We start from the raw sequence: 14123 nt of genomic DNA, 5'->3' as shown, positions 1-14123 counted from the left end.
TCAACACAACACCTGTAACATGAGATCAAATGAAGACCACGCAAATATTGACAACTATCCCTCAACAAGAAGTGGTTCCTTACATGCATAAAATTGGATCAAAATCTAAGATGCAAGAAAGCTTCACGACTGGAATGCCTGATATCACCAATGTCCAAAACAATTCCACGATGCAACAAAGCTCTTATGTCCCATTAAGCTCAATATATTTGCCAAACACTATTGCAATAGATCCTTCGATAATGGCAACACAAAGAGCTATGGATAGTGGTTTGCACCAACAACAATTGTTGCAACAATTGAGTAATACACAAAAGGTACAATCAAATGTGCAAACAAGCAATGTACAACAACAACAATATCGCATTCAACAACAAATTGTAGTGCCTTCTACCCCATTACAAGTTAATACAAACTTGCAACCATCACAATGGATTGGACAAACAACATAGCAAGTTAATGCAAGTGCCATACCCCATCTTAAGGAGAAACAACAAAAACCATCCAAACAAAGTTTTTTGCAAATGACGGGATTTACACCGCGACAACAATTGGCACAAAGTCAGCAAATTCCAATTCGTCAGCATCAACAACAACATGTGCCTCAATATGTGCCAAGACAAACAAGCTATCATACTTCACAACTGCAATTGGTGCCTGTGCAATATCAACAACACCCTCAATTGCAATATCAACCTAGGCTACAAGAAGCATAGCAACAAGGTCAATATCAAGGCATGGCACAACCACAACAACAAGAGATTTACCAAGAACATTATATGCTAGAGACACCAAAAACGGCCATTTCAGAGCATCAACAACCAATCGGAAACACGATGTATCAACAAAGAGTACCCACCGGGATTAATGATGGACCTCCAAAATCTGATACAATTGCACAACAGCTTGAGAAGTTGCAACGACAAGTTGACGCATTAGAAACTAAAGGAACAAAGAAGTTGTATACAGATCAGGATTTATGTCCTAATCCATTTGACAAGAGCTTATACATGCCTCCATTCCCTAAGCATTTTGAAGCACCTAATTTTGAGAAATATAAAGGGAATGGCAATTCAAAAGATCACATTCGAGCATTTTTCGCAGCATGTACTGAAGTGAGTTATGAGGAAACATATTTAATGTGCTTATTTGCACGAAGTCTCATGGGACAAGCCATGGATTGGTATTCACATCTGCCAGGAAATATAAAGACTTGGTCTGAATTGGCTCAAAAGTTTATATCTCACTTCGCACTCAACATCGACAGTGACGTGACCATGTCAGATTTATGCAACACCAAGCAAAAGCAAGGTGAACCATTAGTGACTTTCTTGCAATGATGGCAAAGCTTGTATAGTCATTCTTCCCTAGATATACCTGAAGAACAACAAGTGAATCTGTTTATCCAAAATTTGGTCCCAGAAATGATGTATGAACTAAAATTGAAAAGTCCCAGTACTATAGAGAAACTCATTAAGAAAGGGATGAACATTGAAACTGCTCTTGTAGCCAAGGGAATCATTAAGCTTAACAAAGACAGTGACAACACAAACAATTCAGGGGACAAAAATAGATTTTGGTATAAAAACAAGAATGTCACTAATGATGGATTTGTTGATGCAAGAGTGGTGAATGCAAATCAACCCCTGTTCACAATCAAGAAATTAAGTGTTCCTAATATGTCAACTATGGAACAAAATCAAACACCAATGAACAATGTTACTCAACAGCATACTCAACAATACACTCAACAATACACTCAACAATATAATCAACAACAAGGCCAGCAACAAAACCAGCAACGCAAACCTTTCCGATTGAGGAATGGGCCTCCTTGACAGTTTATGCCATTGGGATAGCCTATTGAGTCAGTAATGAAACAATTAATACAAGCAAAATTTATTAAGCTACCAGATATCAAGGCAGAACCAGTGGTAAAACCGCATTGGTGGAATGATAATGCATACTGTGAGTACCATCGGTCAAAAGGACATAAAACTGTGTCATGTTTTCAATTGAAACATATGATTCAAGACTTGTTAGAGCAAGGAGTAATTGAGGTAGATCCACCCAACACGACCTCTAACACTGATCATACCATTTTCAAAACTCCTTTGCTTGATCATGACAAGGGTAAAGCATTTTCTTCAAACTCTACCCAAATAGCAAATTATGCAAGTACTGGTTATAACAATGTCATCAATTGTTTTCGAGCGTCAAATGAGTATGTTTCCACCCTAAGAATAAAGGGACAAGATCCTTCTTGCGCAGTCACCACTCGTCAATCCAAAATAGTCCTGAAAGGAGCTCCTATAGCTCCTCCCAAACCAGCTCCTGCAAGTCAGTATAATCTCTTGGATCATCTAGGAAAGACACCTGCACAAATATCAATCCTTGAGTTGTTGAAAATGTCCCCCATGCATCGTGCAGTCCTAGATAAAGCTTTAATTGAGTCCATTGTCCCGACAGACATTGATGTTGACCAGTTTCAAGCCTGAATTAGACATCTAGTTGTTTCCCAAAATGTCACATTTTCTGATAATGATATCTCACCTGATAAGCTCCCTCATAATGATCCATTACACCTTGAAGTCTTTGTCCATAATTGCAAAATTTGACAAGTCTTGATAGATGGTGGAGCAGGTCTTAATATTTGTACCTTGAGAGTGGTCATTGGCCTTGGTTATATAGAAAATGACATTGATGCTTCCAGAAGAATAACAATCAAAGCATATGATGATGCTGAGTGCCCATCTAAAGGGATAATTACATTACCTGTCAGAGTCGGTCTAGTGACAAAAAACACTTTCTTGCAGGTCTTAGACCTTGATCTCCCTTACAATATGATTCTTGGCCGTCCATGGATCCATGCAATGAAAGTAGTTCCATCCACCTATCGTCAATGTTTAAAATATCCTTACAATGGAACTAAGATAACAATTCTAGGAGATCCTAATCCATTTCAATTTTGTGCTACTTTAAAGGATTCCCCTCAGCAGCAAGTCCCAGTCAATAGAGAGGCCAAATCACATAGTTATGTGGATCCTAATGAATTGTTAGATGTTGTTAAAGGAAAATTGAAGATACAGGACCAAGGATGCGGAGAATATTCAATGGATCAAACATTCCTCATCGGGAATTTACCAATATCTCCAAAATCATCTGGCAAACCACATTTGTTGCAAAAGGAACCTAAGGTAGTTATTCAATATCAGCCTCCCACTACATTTACAAGATGGGGTGAACTTGACAAAGAAACTTTAGATGATGATGTCATAGATTGGCTTTATAAGGATCCAACTGAGACCCCACCTGTCAGGTTGCCAATGGAACGGTACGGCAAAGGATTTACTATGCTGCAAAAGAAAGGATATGACGGCTGCAGTGGCTTAGGCCTGAACAAAAATGGAAGGCTAGAACCTGTTATACCCAAGATGCGACCTCCAACTTTAAGGTTAGGTTTTGTACCCTTGCGAATTGGATCCTCATCTACCAAAGTGACCACGTGTGGAAAAGGGTGTGACTTTGATGATGAAATAACACCTGAGGATACCCGAACTAAAATTGATTCCAATGAATGGGAGTGGAGTTCTTTTTCTTCTAGCTCCTATGCCCTTGACAATATTTTCCTTGACCCTGATAATTTGCCTATGGAAGACAAACATGAAATAACTCCTCTTCCTAAAACATGTCCTAATGCTTGGATAGAGTCATTTTGGGATCCAAGCTTCGAATCAGATACAAGTAGTTCAAACAGTGATACCACAGATGTTTACATCTTTACCATCTCAGTCCTCTCTCTCCTTAAAACCGATGATGACATGCCCCTCATCTATCCCCAACTTATCCAACATGACCAACAAGAACCACTCACATTGGACTATTTTCAAAATGACAAAGCAATTGCAGAATTCCTTGGACTACGGGAAGGCATACCACAAGGTGATCATAAGGCAGGATTTGCTATTGACCTAGATTCCACAGCATATTTTGGGGAGTCAACTCCATCTTTTAGTCATCAAAATCAAAAAAGAAAAGAAAAGGTAAAGAATCAAAAGAATAGGTCTTTGAGTGAAAACCGTAAGGCACTCTCTGATCATACAAAAGTAAAAATAAAAGACGTACCTGCGGGTGAAAACCTCTCTGAGGCGCCCAAAGGTGGAAGAGTGGACATACCCCTATCAAGTCAGGATAAATCAACATTGCTTGTGGAAATGACTAAAGAAATCAATTTGGGGACCCCTGACAACCCTAAGGTCATTCATTTTGCTGCTTCTCTATCAAAATAGGCAAAGATAGATTTTGTCAATTTCTTTCTTGAGAAGAAGATCAGCTTTGCACGGTCCTATGGAGATATGCCTGGCCTTGATCTAGAATTAGTCCTTCATCACTTGCCATTAAAAGCAGATGACAAGCCTGTCAAACAGAAACTTAGAAAGATGCATCCCCAGGTGGCCCTTTTGGTCAAGGTAGAACTGAAAAAATTACTGGATGTGGGCTTTATCAGACCCATCGATTATGCAGACTGGATTTCAAATTTAGTACCAGATGGAAAAGTAATTAGGGGCTTCAGAATCTGTACATATTTTAGGGATCTCAATAAAGCATGCCCTAAAGATGATTTTCCACTGCCAAATATCGACATCATAGTTGACATGACTACTGGATATGAGATGCTCTCATTGATGGATGGTTTCTCTGGCTATAACCAAATTTGCATTGCTTCTGAAGACCAACATAAGACTACATTCACATGTGCTTGGGGTACCTACTGTTGGAATGTGATGCCCTTCGGTCTTAAAAATGCAGGCGCAACATATCAAAGAGCGATGACGACAATTTTCCATGATTTCATGCATACTTTGATGGAGGACTATGTTGATGACTTATTATGCAAATCTGTCACAAGAGATAGTCATTTAGCCATCCTGGGCCCAATCTTTGACCGAATGGAGACCTACAAGCCCAGACTCAATCCATAGAAGTGTGTCTTTGGTGTCACAGCTGGCAAATTACTAGGGTACATTGTTTCTCACAGAGGCATTGAAGTCGATCCTGCCAAGGTTAAAGCAAAAATGGATATGCCTCCTCCTTCTAATCTCCATCAACTAAGAAGTCTGCAAGGAAAGCTACAGTCAATCCGCCACTTTATAGCTCAGTTGGCAGACAAATGTCATCCATTCCAGCATCTATTGCATAAAGGAGTCGCTTTTAAATGGGCTGAGCAATGTCAATCAGCCTTTCAAGCTCTCAAGGACTATTTGTTGTCGTTGCCTCTTCTAATGCCTCCTATAGAAGGAAAGCCATTTATATTGTATATTTCTGCAACTGAAATGACACTAGGAGTTCTCTTGGCCCAACAGGATGAGAACGGCAAAGAGCAAGCTATTTATTATATCAGTCAGACACTAGTAGGTTATGAGTTGAATTATTCAACTATTGAATGGGCATGCTTAGCAATGGTCTTTGCAACACAGAAACTTCGACACTATATGTTAAATCACCAAACATTGTTGGTTGCAAAAATTGATCCCCTAAAATACTTGCTTAGCAAAGCAGCTTTGACGGGTCGCCTAGCAAAGTGGGTTATGATCCTCAGTGAATTTGATATTGAGTATATGGAGCGAAAGGAGATAAAAGGACAAGTCATAGAAGATCAACTTGCAGAGGCTCCCATTTATGATGATCATCCCATGTTGACCGATTTTCCAGATGAATCAGTCTTTGCTCTCACATCTTCTAATGAATGGAAGTTATACTTTGATGGATCCCATACCAAGTTTGGGTCCGGAGCAGGCATCTTGTTTGTCACCCCTCAAGGTGATGTTGTTCCCAAGTCCTACAGAATCACTTTTCATTGTACCAATAACATTGCAGAGTATGAAGCATTGGTCATAGGACTCTGAGTAGCGATCCACTAGAACATCACGCATTTACAAGTCTATGGAGATTCTCAATTAGTCATCCGACAAGTGAATGATGACTACGAAACAAAAGATGAAAAGCTTATTCCCTATAAGCATATGGTAGATTTCTTCAAGACAAAATTCATGGCTATCAATTTCAGTCAAGTTCCAAGAATGCAAAACAAGTCGGCAGATGCGATGGCTACGATTGCTTCCATGTTAAATATGCCCCACAATATGGACAAATGTGAATTTTTGGTCAAACAGTTGCTTGTTCCTTCTTTTGACATTCCGATAGTAGATGTGATGTGCGTTCTTGTTGGTCCTAACTCCCCGTGGTACAAAGATGTATATCAATATTTGAATTCCCAAACCTTACCACCAAACCTTTCTGCTAACCAACGCCGAGCCTTCATCTGACAGACGGCCAAATATGTCATCATTGCCGACACCCTTTACCGTCGTTCCTTTGACCATACCCTCCTCAGGTGTTTGGATTCTGACGAAGCACAAACGGCTTTACATGAGGTTCATGATGGTATATGTGGGGGCCATTTCAATGGTCTGAGCTTAGCCAAAAAGTTGATTTGTGCTGGGTATTATTGGCCCACTCTGGAAAAAGATGTTCACGATTTTGTTAAGAAGTGCTACAAATGCCAGATCCATGGAAATTACATTCATGCACCAGCCCAAGAGCTTCATTCTGTCATATCTCCATGGCCCTTTTCTCAGTGGGGATTGGATCTTATTGGCAAGATTCACCCGACATCTACAAATGGACACAAGTTCATCATTACAGCCACAAAGTATTTTACAAAATGGATCGAGGCTATCCCCATGACCTATATCACTAGTTTGCAGATTTCAAAATTCCTATTGAATTATATCATATGCAGATATGGGGTTCCCCTTGCCATAGTCACAGATAATGGTCGTCCCTTCAAGAATAAAGATGTCAAGGAACTCTGTGAAAAGTTTCATAGCCAACACCGTTTCTCCAGTCCATACTATCCACAGGGTAATGGTCAAGCCAAAGCATCAAATAAAACCATTATCAAGATCCTAAAAAAGGTTGTCAATGACGCTGGTCGAGATTGGCATGTACAGTTGAATCCAGCACTCTGGGCTTATCGCACTGCTATTCGCACACCTACTGGTGCAACACCTTATTCCTTGGTGTATGGTGTGGAAGCCATTTTACCCTTGGAAGTGGAGATTCCTTCCTTCCGTGTTTCCTTGCAACATCTGATTGATGATGAGACGCACAGAGTCTCTCGGTTGCATCAGCTTGAGATGTTAGATGAGAAATGTCAAACAACCCTGACACATTTGCAAGCATATCAAAACCGTCTCCGTCGCTCTTATAATAAGAAGGTCCAAGGGCGACACTTCAAAGTGGGAGATCTAGTTTTAAAGGAAAACCCTAAGAATGCATAGTCTACTGACATCATCAAAGGTAAGTTTGAACCTAATTGGGTTGGGCCTTTCATAGTGACTGCAGCCTATGGCTTGGGGGCATATCAGCTTGCCACTCCAGAAGGTGAACCTTTGTCTGATCCTGTCAATAGCATGCACCTTCGCAAGTACTGGGCATAATTTTCTATCAGTACTTCTTCAAATATGATCCTGAAAAATACAAAAAAATCAAAAAAGCATAAAATACAAAAAAATCAATAAAGCAAAAAAAAATACAAAAAAAAAAACAAAAGGGAAAAAGAGCAAAAAAGTAAAGAAAAATGATTCGCCCTCTAGTGAAAATTTGGCAAACAGGCACTTTGGGCAAGTACCATGGTGAAAACCTGGCAATCAAGCACCATGTGTAATGAGATCATTGCTCCATCATCTGTCATGACCTCTAGCTATGCTTTCTCTCAACTGGTTTATCATGTCTATCTTTGTCTTGACCCAATGTTCTATTCCAGGCCTGTGATTGGTCAACATCATTGTTTTGCATACTCTGGTTTCTTGTACATATGTCTTTCAAATGTGCATTAAGTGTGTTCCCCTTGTCATGATCAATCACTGGAACTTTTAAAAATCAAATAATGTCCTGAAATAATTCTAAAAAATCAAATAATGTCTTGAAATAATTCCAAAAAAATTGAAAAATGTCCTGAAATAATCCAAAAAAAATCAAATAATGTCCTGAAAAAATTTATAAAAAATTGAAAAATGTCCTGAAATAAATCCCTAAAAATCAAATAATGTCCTGAAATAATCCAAAAAAATGAAAAAAATGTCCTGAAAAAATCCCTAAAAAGTCAAATAAAGTCCTGAAAAAAATGAACAAAAAAAAATTGTAAAAACTCGAAAAGCATTTTGCCATAAATAACCCCTCATAGACAGATCACTGAGCATCCATCCAACAACAATTAATCACAACACTGCGCTTTAATGCAATCATGCGTTAACAGATGAACTTTTCAATCAAACCAGACATTCGAACTGATCACAATTGTCATATCAATCAATCAACATCAATATCATTTGTCCTTGTCACTACTATCATGGGTCTTATACAGGGTGTGGTATACTCGAAACCAGATTGTGTCCTGTCTTAGACGGGGTACCGCATTCCTTGAAACCAGACAGCATGATCGTCCTATCAGCACTTTCAACTTTTGACAATGAAGATCAAGATGTTTGTTTGATTTGTTGGAATTTGTGCGTCTTATCTTTTTACTGATTTATCTTTGGCTTCGATCATGTTCCTATGTTGCTCGATGATGTCACTGAGTGATTTAGAGTGACCGAGATGGTTCATGGTCCCTTTCTTTTTTGTTTGTCTGTGATGTGTCTGTCTTTTGCAAAAAGGGTTGCATTTCAGCTCTGGCCTTCAATGCCATGATGCTACGCATCCATTTTGCTACATTAAAATAAAGGTTCTCACCTACAAAGTGCATTAATGAAAGCAAGTTTTTCTTCATCTCTAACTATCCTCTATCTCATTTTCTTCTTACTAACATTTCTTCCATCCATTCAGATAGTCAGTTCGGTCTAGTGCTCCGATTTCCCCAAACACATATGTTGCATCCTACATTCATTGGTTAGTACATTTGCATTACATCAAACATCACATCAAGCATTTTATCCATTTCATATTATAAATGCATTAAAAACACATAGAAAATACATCCATACATGTTCTGCAATAATACATCAACAGTGCATAAGTCATCCATACATGGAAAATAACATAAGTCATAACACATTGCATCCCATCATATCGATGCATATCATATCATATATCCATATAATATCGGAGTACAAAATTGGACTATCTGTCCTAAGTCTGGCCCGCAGGCTGACTACGTAATGTCAAACTACATCTATCTCTATCCTAAGGAGCACGTGCCTCTATCACTAGGTGCTCCCTCTATCCTCCTCATCCCTGCCATGTCTCAAGGATGATGTCCCTCCTGGTCCTGGTTGTGGTGGTCTCATAGGTCCACTCACCCTCATGCTGCTCACTGACCTCCGAGAGCGTGCCTTGTTCTCTGTCCTCGATCATTCCCGATATGAAGCTGCTCTCTGCTCTGGTGGAACTGCACTCTCATATAGTGTCCTCCAATGGTGTATCTCCTCTCTGGTCTCTACCAACATCTATGCCATCTCACGTGCACTGGCATCCCTAATCGACCCAATATACTCAGTGACTCTCTGTTCTTCTCGCTGCGCCTGAGCTATTGCTATATCTCGAGCCACTGTAAGTCTGGCTATCTTCGCTCTGAACTGATCCTACTCTATCCTCAAGATGGCATTCTGTCTCTCTAAAGTCACAATGTGATCATGCTGACTCGCTATGGTCGCCCTGCACATCTCCATCTCCTCTATCCTAGCTGTCTCCGGCTCTATGGGTATATCTTGCAATGGCTCCTGCTTGCCTGAATCTGGCTCATAATCATCATCTCTCTCATCATCTCCATCCTCATCGTCCCCCTCATCCTCATCCCCGCCCTCATCTTCCTCGTCCTCATCATCTCCCTCCTCCTCTCCTGCAAGTGCGAAGTCCTCCTGTCTCCTCGGTACTGGAATATCAGGATCTGTCAATGGCACTAGTCATCATCATGCAAACCATCTCTCATACTCCTCTATCATCCCGGTGTCCTCCACATCTGATCTCCAATCCCACTGTCTTTGTTGTAGCTGTGTGAAGTCAGCATATGCTATGTGTGGCCGAATCATACTCCCCCACTGACTCATCTCTCTGTGAGATCGGGCAAAGTGTGTAGTCCTCCTAGGTACATCCCGCCTCTCTCCAAACTGTCGTCTGACTCTCTCTGGTGATTCACTGGTCACCCAATCAGGTACCTCTCCTATCTACAATACGGTAGCTCATCACTATCATCTGACCATCCAAGGCAATCACGATATGGCCTCCATGTGAACTCTCTCAGTCTGTCTAGCTCATGTCGCCAATACAATATGTATCCAAATGGACCCTGTCTCAGTGCTCCCCCATAGCAGTACACATATGGTCGATGTGGTAATACATGTCTCTCTGCAATCGATCGACATATGGCTATGTGCTCGAATGCCCATACTTGTAACAATGTGACTCCACAACTCAAAGTCTGCACTCCCTGATATGCTATCTAATGCAACTGAAAATACAGCATAGTCGGTACACATGGTCCCCATGCATACACCATCCCCTCTGTCGCCATCTACTCTAACACTCTTCCCCATCCAATCGAGAATCTGTGTCCTCGTCTGTCTCCTACTAATAAACATGCTATCACCACTGCTATCACCACATATCATCGATCATACTCTGATGCCATGGTCTCCCAGTTGATCTCCCTCTCTACGATATCCAAATCATCTACGTCGCACTCAAATAATCTGCACAACGCATCTCTCCCTATCACTGGGTCATACTCTATCATCTCTCCATGAATCGGAATGCAGAGGATACGCCATACATCCTCTAATGTCACTGTCGCCTCTCCAGTCGCCAGATGGAAAGAGGAAGTCTCTGAATGCCATCGCTCTGCCAATGCGGTAAGCAGTCCTATGTTTTCCCTAATCTCAGGCATGAATGTGATATAGTATATCCCAAGTCCTGCTAATGTATCTTTGTCTGTGCTCCTGAGTCTATGTCGTAACATGAAGTAGTCTGGTCGGTTCTACCACGTGATCAATGGATACTGTCGACTCTGCATCACAATTGGGGCATATTTTGTCAGTTTTAGGGTTTTCTCCTATGGGTTGCATTTCCTCATTTCATCCACAAATCAAGGTGTTTCTAATCTCTTTTGCCCTATCCTATTCTTATCCCCCCTTTTTGGATCATTCGCATGCCATTTTTGACTAAATTAGGGTTCACAATGCACAACTGCGCCTGTGTGATAAGTCCTGCGCCTGTGTAACACAACCTATGCCTGTGTCCCCTACACAAGCGCAGAAGACCCTACACAAGCGCAGAAGTCAGTTTCTGCATTCCCTGTGGGCCCCGCAATGTCCCGCAAGCCAGTCAAATTCATAAAATTGAAAATATGGGTTTTTGAGACACATACCGCTACTCCCACATCGTCCAATCATCTGTACGTATGTACACGTTCTCTGAGGTGATCTGCCATTGGAATGTTCGCCATCTCTCTACAAGAGTCCTTTTCCAGAGCAACAAATCCTCCTCTTTGGCTAGTGCAAATGAGCAATTTTCACTCTCTTTGTCTCATTTATAGATCTTTGTCAGTGCATAGATGGACGTGCACTCTCTCCATCTCATGTTGGTCACGGTCTTTTGCGCTTTCAATTTCTTGTCCTTCATGCATCCAATCTCTGATTGTCAGTCTGTTTGCTCCTATCATGTTCTATCATTCTTATCGATCAATTGGCCTCTTTTCTGGATGTTTCCGACCAATTCCTCGAGGGGGCATGCATATGATCAAATCGTTATTGTCTGGGGCATTTTCATTATTGTTCTTTGAAACAATGCTTAAAATCACATTGTCTCAAAGAGGGGCAAAATGTAGACGTCTAAAAATGGTCAATGCTTGCGGAGTCGTACTTTAACATTTGCGCATTGCCTTATTTTAGGGTTTTTGCGTCGCATTAACATTTCTCCTATGATTCGCACTTGGTCTTTATCATTTGCGAGCATCGAGTCTTTCTTCTGCATTTCTTCATTTGTCTTGCTTTCGAATTTGGTCTTGTCGATAACAAACTTCAATCATGATTTTGATCGATCTTATCCTGTCACATCAATGTGCATATTCATTTGTCATCATTTTGGACATCGTCAATCCTAATTAGGGTTTTGTCCTCTTATTAATCTTGTCATTGATCATGGTCATTTTCAATCTTGTCATCTTGTGATCGATTTGTCATCGATCGTTGACATTTTCAATCTTGTCATTTTACAATCTATTTTGTCATCGATCCTTGTCTTCTTGTCAATTTTGTCATTCTGCGATCGATTTGTCATCGATCGTTGTCTTTCTCAATTATGTCAATTTGGATCAATTAGTCATTGTTCCTCATCAATTGGCGCATTTATCAATCAAATCACTTATCAGCATTGGTCATTTATCAAGTCAGAATCATGATCAAATCGAATCGACGTCAATTATCTTTTGTCAGGACCTAATTGTCATCCTTGCATTTTTAATTCATCTTTTAGGGTTTCATGATTTTATTCATTTAACCCTATTTGTCATTTCCCCCTCTAGGATTAATAAATTATTTGTTTATCCTAAGTCTTCGTGTCACAATTAAATGTTTATTTAATTGGCTAACTAATTATTCCTCTTTTTGTGAATTAATTAATAAATGACAAATTATTAATTGATTTACCTAATTTCTCCTAATTCCTAATTTCCTAATTTTTCATCAATTTCTAATTCCTAATTTCCTAATTTCTAATTCATCTAATTTTCAATTTTTCCTCCTAATTTCATGGGAATGACATTTCAATTTGTCATAATTTGTCATAATTGACAATCAATCAATTTTGACATAGAAATTTGTCATAATTTTGTCATAATTATCAATCAATCAATCTTGCATAGCAAGTGCAAATTTATCATAATTTGTCATAATTGTCATTTTTGATTTGAAATTTCCATTCGAATCTCTTCATGCTAATTTGATCTTTTCTCCAATTTGTCTATAAATTGGATGAATTTCTTCAATCCCAACTAATCACTTTTTCAAATCCCTACCTGGTCGAATCAATCACGCTTCGAGTATTCTTGCGCTACAATCTTGTCTACTTGTTTTCATATCATGCTTATGCACTAGTAGGTGAGATCCACAAACAAAGCTATTTGAAGGAGAAAGAAGGACAATGGAGCCACATGAAGGAGACATTCAAGTCTGCATTTGGTTTGCTTAGATTTTAATCTTGAATGTCTTGTTTTCATGTCTTATTGAGTGTGTTTAGGATTGATTATTGCATTTGAGCTTTCGTGATTGAGCTAGATTACTAATATTGATTTGCTTTGATGTCTTTCCAAATTCCTATCATACACTCTGTAATTTGTTCCATCAAGCCTAGGAATTTCTCTCTGAAAAATAGTTGCAGATGAACTTGATGAACTTAAACTATTAGATGCCATAGGATCTTCCTCAAGTGGTTAAGCTTTTGCAGAGAGGACCAAGCTCTAATACCAATTGTTAGACCACTCAGATAATCGATGAATAACTGAGAGGGGGGGTAAATCAGTTGCTAACAGATTATACAACTTTAAGCATTAAAACCTTATTACTGGAATACATAAATCGAATACCAGAATAGAAGATTTAACAATTAATCACAAATATAATCCACAAAACATTTACTAACCATGCACAAAAGATAACACCAAGATTTGTACATGGAAAACCCAGTAAAGGGAAAAACCATGGTGGGAAGCCTACCCACAATCAGATAATACTTCTATAGTAAGTATGTGATTACATAAAGAGGGGCCTATACATGCAGGAAGGCCAATAGCCTAAAGTGTATTTCTCATTACAAAAGGAGCCTCACTGACTACAAAATATATCCAAACTACAATCCGGAAAGAAGAGTGAACTACAAGATAACATATCCTATTCCTGAATACAGTTTCATTTAAGCTCAGTACCAGAGCTCTTCAACCTCTTTCACCAACCCAATTCGATCACCTATGATCAACCAAAACCTCTGCATATGATTACAACCTTATTCGCACATAGATAAACCTATATCCCAAAAACCCACATACCATGATCTACAAAGAGATCTTACAT

Source organism: Cryptomeria japonica, chromosome 9 (genome assembly GCF_030272615.1).
Source record: "Cryptomeria japonica chromosome 9, Sugi_1.0, whole genome shotgun sequence".
Classification (NCBI taxonomy): Eukaryota; Viridiplantae; Streptophyta; class Pinopsida; order Cupressales; family Cupressaceae; genus Cryptomeria; species Cryptomeria japonica.
This window is presented reverse-complemented; position numbering follows the sequence as displayed.